This window comes from Sturnus vulgaris, chromosome 2 (genome assembly GCF_052056855.1).
Source record: "Sturnus vulgaris isolate bStuVul1 chromosome 2, bStuVul1.hap1, whole genome shotgun sequence".
Classification (NCBI taxonomy): domain Eukaryota; kingdom Metazoa; phylum Chordata; class Aves; order Passeriformes; family Sturnidae; genus Sturnus; species Sturnus vulgaris.
Window position 1 is genome coordinate 22571938 of NC_142244.1, and position 9768 is coordinate 22581705.

Sequence of the window (9768 nt, forward strand, 5' to 3'; positions counted from 1 at the left end):
AGATACTAAAAAGTAGACAAGTGGTGCCTTCTCTGTGTTCCAGGACTTGCAGTGTTTCTTTCATGGTTAATGAGTTGGATAATTTCTTATACTGCATTACAGTAATACCTGAATGATTATAAAGTGTTACTCAAATTGCATTTTTATTTCACAAACAATGTAAGGGAACATCTAATTAGCTTTCCTGATAGTCCCATAGGATTGAAAGAAATAAAAAATGATCAAAATTACAGGCAAAATAATTTTTCCTCCTTTTCACTGTAAAAGCAGCCATGCCTCATGTCACAGGAGGCAAAAAGTTCTGAGATCTCAGAACTGAGGTCTTTGTCATTGCAGACAATCTGATTTAGTGCAACCCTGAGAAATGATGCAGAAAGATAAAATACTCTTGGTTTGCTCACTACCCACGGCCCCATCTCAGTACAAGCTGGTATTTGTAGCCAAAGGCTTGGGCTTGAGGATAGAAGGGAATCTGTTGATCTTGGGTTTCATGTTGGGGAGTCCTGCAAGGAACAGGGAGTGGGACTCGATCCTTATGGGTTCCTTCCAACTTGAGATCTGTGATTCTGATCTATGGTTTTGCAACTCTGGTAAATGATTTGGGAACTGCTATCTGGTTTGGACAGCAGTGGAAGCACTGGAGAAAAATTTTGCTAACTGTTCACAAGAAAAACTGCTGTTCTGTCTTCATAGCTCTTCCTTCCCAGCACAATGGACTTCCCTACAACACAGTAGCAGACTGGGATGCTGGCTGCAGTGCTCTCCTGTGGGAGGCAGATTCCTTTAAACTGTTCCCATTCTAATAAACCATTACTGTGGATTTGGTTTTGCACCGATAGTGCACTTGTTTCTCAACAGATTTTTGCTTGACATTAAAATCCCTACAAGGATAATTTCTGAATATTTCCCTGGTTGTTGTAAGAAGTAACTGGAATGGCAGCAAGAAAAGGGAGCAAAGAGCCCTCTACCCAGGGCTTTTATTTTCAAATATGTTTTGACAAAATCACTTCCTGAGTGGAAAAGAAATACACTAAAAGACTGGAATAGCTCTTTTGAGGTCTCCAGGGTAGATATACTACCTAGTATTAATGATAGTTTGTAATTTTTAACCAGATTTGATCACGAAGCCTGCACAGTAGGTTTTTGTCCTGCCAGAAGCAGTGCTGGGCACATGGCTGGTAGCTCTCAGGCCTCTCCCAGGACAGCCAAGGGGCCAGGGCTTGGGAACACAGCTCCATGCAAATCTCCATGTTATTAGAGGAAGGAATCTTTTATTTTCAGATTCTGCATGGCTTTAGGACTGTACGCACTTACTAAACATGAGGTTGCAGGGTGGTTTGTGCGACACATCATATAAGTGTATTAAAAAAGAAGTGAAGTGGTTAATGAAAGCGGGAGAGCTACAACGTGAAAACCCCGAGATGTCAGGACAACCTGGCTGCCTCCAGTGCCGCAGGTCCTGGCCTGTGGTCTGCAGCTGTCACTGGGCCTCGGTGTCCCTGTCCCGGAGCCGGGCAGGGTGACAGAGAGCCACCTTAAATCCTTAATGCCCTTAAATCCTTCCCGGGGGCTCCAGCGGCGCCTGGGCTTTGGTTTCTCCTCAGCCTTCCTGCTCTTCCAGCCTGACACAGCTGCCTTTTGTCCCAGAATTTTCCTCCGCAGTTTATTTTCCTGCTCTGGGACAGGGCATCCCAGTAAGGCAAGAAAGCGCCTCTGGCTATGCCCAAGGACGTGTGGAGCAGCTTTTCCCTCAGAGCCCACAGCTCCCCAGGCATCTCCCTTTGTAAACCCCCAATGAAGGGCTGGTGCCTGCCCATTTCTGGGTGCTGTGGTGGGTGCGCTCAGCAGCCTTCTCCCAAAAAGTCCCGTCTCTCTCCTGTGCTTCACTGTGTCTTTTAGGAGACGGGCTGCTCCAGCAGCACCTCACTCAGGCCAAGAGAAGGGCGGGCTTAACATGCGCCTTCAGGTGTTCTCTTCCGTGACTGTGGAGTTTCAAGGGAACGTGCCTATGCTCCCTGATAAGCAGAAAATCAGAGAGTGGATAAACCCCACCTTCTGAATTCTCCAGTATGAGCCCAGATGTTTCCCATGAGCCAGCCCCGGGTGCCCATCCACACAGATACCCATGGATGGCCCCATCAACTTAAGCTTAACTGCTGCTGTAATGCTGGCCATGAGTTTATGTACAGAATCTCAAACGGGACAGGACTGCTCTGGAACATGTCTCAAGCTGCTTTATTTTCCAAACATCAGTCTCACTACAAGGTTGGGACAATGGGAAGATGCCAGCAGCTCACGTCCTTGGCAGCAGCCGCAGAATGTGATGTTACAATGCACTTTGAAAGTTTTTTGACCAATCACAAAAGCAAAACCATATTGACAGTAGTTCTATCCACCCACTATAAGTACACGTACCTTTGGTTAAAACAATGCTTGCTTATTTCAAATACAAAACCTACTTGTAAGCCTTAAAATACAATGCACAGAGCTCCATTATTAAGCTTAGAGCTTCCTAATATCTTGCTAGATATACTTTTCTGCAGCTTAGAGAGTTATTCTAGCCAAGTGTTAACATACAGACCATTGTTCTATTTGTCCTTGCTTTCTATATCTCATATAACTTTTCTGCTGACAAATCTTATGACTACTGCATAGTTCTAATTGCAGTTCTGCTGTTTCTGAGGCCTGCTTTTTACAGCTTTCCCAAAACCCTCTGATTTTAAGGATTCTCGCACTGCTGTTTGTGCAAACTGGGTGCTTGGTTCAGCGCTCAGGTGTAATTTTGTCATGAAGCTGGTTCTAGTTTCTCATCCTTGGGCAGATCCTCTGCACAGCTCACTTGGGTTCTATGTTTCTGTTTTTTCCTGAAATAAGACTGGTAACAAGTGCTAATAAAACTGTCTTTATATTTTTGCCATATATACTGGTTATAAAAGTTTGTAGGTTAAAAATAAACCTTCTAAATTTAATGGGCTGGTACAAATACACCATTTCTACCTAATGCTTGTAGCTGTTGTGTGTCATAGTCTAGTAGGTCTACAGCAACAATAAATGAATAGTCCTTACTGCAGAGATGGTAATGCTTGCTATGTGGTTTGAAAGTACCTCATTTTGAGAAGTTGTCAAAGCATAAATTATTAATGATTTTTATGGTGAGTTCAAGGATAGCTCATTTTTTAAATGAAGAATTAATGGAACTAGGGGACGATGTGAATTGTATGGACCGAACACCTATAGTTTTCATAGACTTCCTGTAGGACTTTGTATAAGTGACTTAAGCCTCATAGGTCAGGTGCCTGAGCACATTTTTATTGTCTCAGGGGCGGTGTTGCATCAAGTATCTCAAATATCTGAAAACTGGGCATTTTTCCTTCCTCTCAACCTCTGTAGTGAAAGATCTCTGGCATAATAGTTCCCCTTACTGCCCATAAGTACAGAAAATGAGGTCTTGTCTTGCTGGGGCCTTACATATAAAAATTCCTTGAGTGTTTGTATGTGTATCACCAGCAGAGGCAGAATGAATAGCACTGTGGTCTTAATACTCTAAAACCTGTGAGCTGTGTTCTGAACAAGTCATCATTGCTGTACCGAAAACACAACTTGACTCCAAGAAGGAAGCAATGTGTACAAGTGATCTGCCATGGTGTAGGAGATAGGTTGAAAGGATAGTACAGAAGACAATCTCTCTTGATGAATTACAGCTGTACTGATTACTGAGGAGTGGAAACATCTGTGCCCACCCAATGAGTTTGGGTTTTATAAAAGAGTGGGCTAGCTGGCCATTAGTTACAGTTGCTCTTTGAGTTAGTACTTGAGACTGGGAGTTTGCTGTAGTTTGGGATGGCTGGCAGTGCTGGGAGGAGGAAGGGATATGTGGTCGTGCAAGGGACAGATAAGGTAAGAAGACGTTGTGTGAGGGACAGATAGGCTAAGGCAGCTGGCAAAGGGACAGGTTTGGATTTAGCCAGTCATGAGGAGAGGAGTTCAGTGCTGTGTGGAGCTGTCTGTAAGAAAAGGAGTCAGTACTGTGTGACTATGAGAGAAGGAATCAGACTTGTCAGAAAGTAGTAAACTGAAAGAAGACATGAAAAGTTCTCTAATAGAGGACTGGTGGTGATGCCAGTCCAGTCTGTCTTGACATATTTGCAATATGGTGGTGAATGATGCCTCCAAAATTGTTTTAGAAATCTGTTTGCCAGGCTGTACCTTTGCAGTGAAATTGAGGTAAAGCTGTCTTCTGTTGCTCTAGGTGTCTCTGGGAAAAATCAAGGAAGCTTCCATATAATTCACCTCACCTTTATTTTAGTGACAAACCTCATATGGAGGTCAGATGCAGCACTGACCAGGACAGACTGTGGGCTTTTAGACCTAGGACAAGCTGTGTGCATGTATGGATAATCTGTATGTGTAACCCTTCCCTTAACAGTAGCTGGTAGACAGGAAACTGGACATGTTCTCTATCTGACGTGTTTCAATGTCCTCAGGTCCTTGTTGTCTTCTCCTATAAAAGCTCCTTTCTACCCAAGTAAATATCAGGGGAAAGAATCAATTTGTTTAACATATGCTGGTCAATTTCACTAATCCTGCCCTGAGAGGTCTACTGTCCAAAAGGGACTTCTTGCTTATTTTATCTATTCTGTCAGCTTGCAATAAAATGTTTTGCCAAGATTTGCTCAAATCTTTCTTTTGAGTTGCCTTGAGCAGTTGTTTTTTTTTGTTTGTTTGTTTGTCTGTCTTTGTTTTGTTTTGCTTTTTGTATTGCTTATAGCAAGAAATCTTCTTTCTGGTGCCTTTAAATATGTTCAGTAATTTCTCTGTTAGAAAGGTTGATATAAATAGACAATCAACATAGGAATGTAGAAAGGTCAGGAAGCTCCAGCAGTATGCTCTATTCCCCTACCATTAGAAGGAAAACATGATTCATTTTATAAACTAATCACGACTTCTTGGAATATTAATTGAGGCTTAGGACCCAGTAGACCATGGAGAAAAGGCTGACATTTAGAAAGCTTATTTCTAGCTTAAGTGTGTTATGGCTTATTCATAAATATTAGTTCTTGGACTGGTGCTGTCCTTTTGCTGAAATTATTAATTTCTTCTTTCACTTTTTTAATGTGGTGTTGGGTTTTTTTTGGCTGTGTTTTGGATTTTTTTTAAACTGCTGTCCTTGGCAGCACTTCACAAATTGCATTCTGAATACAGCTTTACACTATGTCTCGTTTGGCCTTTCTTCTGCTGAAGGAGGAGATGCTTGCTTTTTCCTCAGCTGCACCTTCCTGCTGCTCCCTTTGTCCAACCTCTGCATGCTGTAGCCTCAGCATGAGCTGTGTAGATCTGTGATCTCCCTTGCTTGATGCCAGGGCACTGTGGGAGAAGTGGGACTCCTTTCTGATGGGCAGCTGCTGTCAGATCAGATTAAAAGTGCTTTGTAACTGCAATCCTAGTATTAATTTTGCTGCCCAACTAATACAAGGTTTAGTTTTATTTCACTCCCTTCTGAAGTATTTTGTTTTTCTGTTGCTGTGTTCATCCTAGTGCTCTTTTCTGTGCAGACTCAGCTGAAATTCAGCCATCCTGAACTTGGTGAGCAGACCTGTCTGCAGTATTTCAGGGTGATTCTTACTAGTGTTTTGTATAGTGCCACAAAAAACTACCCTTTTTCTTCTAGAAATACTTCAGATTCACCTTATGGTCACGTTTGCTTCTCCTACAGAAGCTAAGCTTCCATTTTGGGCAGCATAGATGCATGAGGAATGACCTTTATTTCCTCTTGCTGCTGAGGGGAACCTATGATCTGGGACTCCTTGTAGCTTTTACAGTATTATCTGAAACAGCCTGCTTACTGCTGCGAGATTTTACTAAATTATTGGCGCTACCAAAAAAGCTGAAGCAGAGGGCACCTTTGTATAAGGGAGAAAATGCATTTCACTGCTAAAGGGTGAAATCCTGGTAGTACTTGCACTGACTTAATAGATGTGCAATAGGAGTCAATAAAGAACTTGTCTTTCCCCCTAGTGTCTGCCTGACTTATTAAGGACCTTACATAAAATCTGATGTCTGACTGTTGAAGGTGTGGTTCATCCTTAATTTCAGTATGGAAGTAGGAAAACAGTAGAGGAAAAAAAGCAGCAGGAAGTAGGAAACTCAACCTCCACAGTATGCTTTATACCCGATGTAATTTCAGCCAGTGTTCAGCTTGGTGCAACAAAAAGCACCACTGCATCCCATGTTGTAAGGAGCCAGGTGATGTGTGAAATCAATTTGACCTGAAGAAACAAGAAAGGAGGTGCAGTCTCCTGCCCTAAATAACTAATTAAAAGCTATCATCTTGCATCTGACAGCAGTGGCAGCTGCCAAATCGAATGTTAAAAATATGCCTGCCAGTCTTTAAGTACGTGTTTGCATGGCAGTGAGAACTGCTACTTTGGCCTTTGTGCAGGATGTTAAAAGCCAAGGGCTGATGTCTGAGATAATGTCTGAATGTGTAATGGCTGCTTCCTCTCACTGCCTAGGCTCTGCGTCCCCAGCTTCTGACTCATGCTGAGGTCCCAGATTTTCAGCAGAAGCCCAGCTCATTTTTTCACTCCTGCAGAATTCTATCCTGACTTTGCAGAAGCTTTGCTTACAGGATAGATGTATGTTTTCGTTGGCTTTCTTTCTGGTGTTATTTCCTTTAATCAGGAAGGGGTAAAGCTGGGGCACAGGTCAGTCATCTAGAAGAGTCATTGCATGGCACAGCCCCCTGTAAAATTTGCCCCTCCAGAGCAGGGGATTTTTTGTCTGTGATTGCCTGTTAATGTCAGCAGCCCAGATTGGCCTTTCAGAAAGAAGAAAAGAAAAACAAGGTGTGGATGAAGGGGAAGGACCAATTCAAAGCAGAGCCACAGACACCTCAATGTTTGGGGTGGTATTTTTTTTTTCCCCTTTCACTGCCTGGCAGTGAGTTGCTGGTATCACTCGTTTCTTCCAAATCCAGCAGATGGTGTTAGATGGCTATTTAATGACTTGCATGGGATGGAAAGATCCTGGGGATAGAGCTGGGAGGATGCAAGAAGGAACAGCTTTGTAGCGATATTCAGTGAATCTGAAAGCTGTGATAGGCTCTGTTTTAAGCATCTGTGTGTATGTTTTCAGCTTACTACTGTAAGGGGTGGGGAGCTTCAGAGCTGTAGTACTTGATTTAAATTGAGGTTTCTGTGACATTTATTGTATTTTCCCTCTAAAGATTTAGGTGTGCTTGAGTGCAATGGAGCAAAATGAATATAGCCAATGGCCCTCATTGAGCACTTTGGGACTGGGAGGTGTGTAAATAATTTTGGTATTTTTTTATTGGCTTTTTCCTTGCACAGACCTTAAATGGAAAAGTGAAGTGGCACAAACATTCTGCAGTGCATTCCTGTGACAGAAATGTTTCCTAAATCCCATAGTCCCACAGAGATAAGTGAGGTGGAATAAGTAAGATGTGAGCTCAGCAGGTTGTCCACTGTTCAGCCAGCCTAAAACATGGCATCAATTTCTGACTGCTTTCTGTTAGCTGAGTGATGAATGCACTGGACCTTGATCAAGCTCCTAGAGAACAAGTGTCAGTCTATACTGACTTGGATCTGTTACAGATGATATTACATGTGGAGACTGATGCCGGAAATTTATTAGTACCTCTAGGTAGGAAAAAAATCAGCCTGAATAGATATAGATACAGATGGGCTGTAATTTCCTACCATTTAGGAAAGATCTTGGGGGTATTGTAAACATTTCATAGACTGATGAGCACATAACAGCTAAAGAATTGTAGAGAAAAGTAGTCAAACATCTGATCTGTGGCTGTATAAGACAGCAGTGTAAACCACCTCTTGAACACTCTAGCCAGTTTTAATGACTGTCTTAAGATTTTAGAGTAAGAAAAAATGTGGGAGAGCACATAAGTAGTTTGGCCCTTCACCCTGGAAATGAAGGTCCTGTGGTAAGATATGGGGGAATGCGAAAGATGAACAGGGAAAGATTATTGCTATTTATTAATGTAATTGGAGAAAATGCCCTAAAACTTTGTGTGGTTTTGTTTGTTTGGGGTTTTTTAAGCCTGCTGGTTCCTGAAGTGCACAAGAAAATTGTGGAGCTTGTTTTTCACTTGATTTTTCTTCCTTCATAGTGGAATTAGGAGAAATAAATATATCTAAAAGAAGTTGGGCAGATTCAGAAGATCCAGTGTTAGCTGTGAAGCATGAATGCAGGTTCTGGCAATATAAATGAGAGGGGTCAGCTTGCAAGTTTCCTTTCTAGTCTTTTGCCAAGCACAGTGTTTGCTGGTAATTTCTAATGGGTCACTATAGGTATGTTCAGTAGTTACTCTGGCTACTGGAAATGGGTTTACAAACTCACTTTCCCGTGAGATGATGATGCATATTTAAGTGATGGATTTTAGAGGTGGGATTCTACAGGTCTGTTACTGTGGGCCTAGAGATATCTCTGGCAACCTGTGACTCAGCTCCTTATAGAGCTCAGCCTGCTTCTGCCTTTTAAGCAGCCTTCAGCCCGAGTCCTACGGCTGGGTCAAAGATGCTGGTAAGATTCACCTTAACCTCAAACAGTTAACAGAGTGACACAAAGTCATCAGCACAAAAGTCTTGACATGCCAGTCAAGAGAATAATTTATACAATCTCAGGAAATAATTGTTTTTATGATGTGGCAGTTTTTAACGGTGGCGTAATGTAGTCTACTTGTTAGACGTGCTCCTGAGGAGTCACTAAAAATAGCATGCATTGGGGTATCTCCTGGATAGAGGCACAAGAAATGAAAGTATGAGTACTTTCATGAGAGAGTAGCATGACTTGTCTGCTAATAGACTGCAGAACTGCTGGGTTTTGCTAAGACTTCTCTCTTTTTTTTTTTTTTTTTTAGAAGTAATTCCTCTGACAGAATGGGGCTGTTTCTGTCCTGTAGTGTATAAATCCACACCCAGTAATTAGCATAATTTATACTATGGTATTTAATCTTAGGCTGTAAATTGCTTTAGGATGCTCTACTGTCCACAAAGAGAGCCTTATCAATATCTGATCTGGGAAGATGAGTCATCCTGAAGTGTAACCAACCCTTTCCTAGGTGGAAGTCATGTGTCCATTCCTGCCTGCAGAGGGAATCCCCCATCTGCCCCAAAGGAATCAACTTCCAGGAAGCCCTCCTACCTGTATTCTGATATTCCTGGCCAGCTTGCAGAATCCTTGAGAGGAGGGAGAGCTGTTATCTTCCCCTGAGTTTTTTTTCCATGTCTTTCCTTGTGTTGGATTGCTCAAAGACAATAAAAGAAAATCCCATGTAAGGAAAAGCTTCTGGTTAGTGCATCTCAAAGGCCTTGCTGGTTAGAAGGAGAATGTTGTGGATGCTAGTACTGCCTTGATATCTGATACAGGTTGCAATTCTGCATTGCAGATCTGGTGTAGATGAGCTGGCTGAGTGTGTAATGTACTGTACTTGGACATTAAAGTTCCTTAGGTTTGCTTAGCTCTTGGTTGCTTTTGAAAATTCTCTTAACTGCTTTCATCCCTTCTGGATGTCCATAGATGCTGTCTTTGGTGGAAACAGACTCATCCTCACATTAGCAGAAAATAATTCTCTTAAGTTAGTGGGATCTGGTTGGGTTTTTTTCGTTCTGCTGATGTCAATTTAGCTTATCAGCTTCTGAGGCAGCTTATGGTGTCCCCATACTGTGTGGGCTGAAGGGGAGAAGAGGCTCTCAAAATGGCCCTTGGCAGCCAAGAGGGTGTAAGTTCATA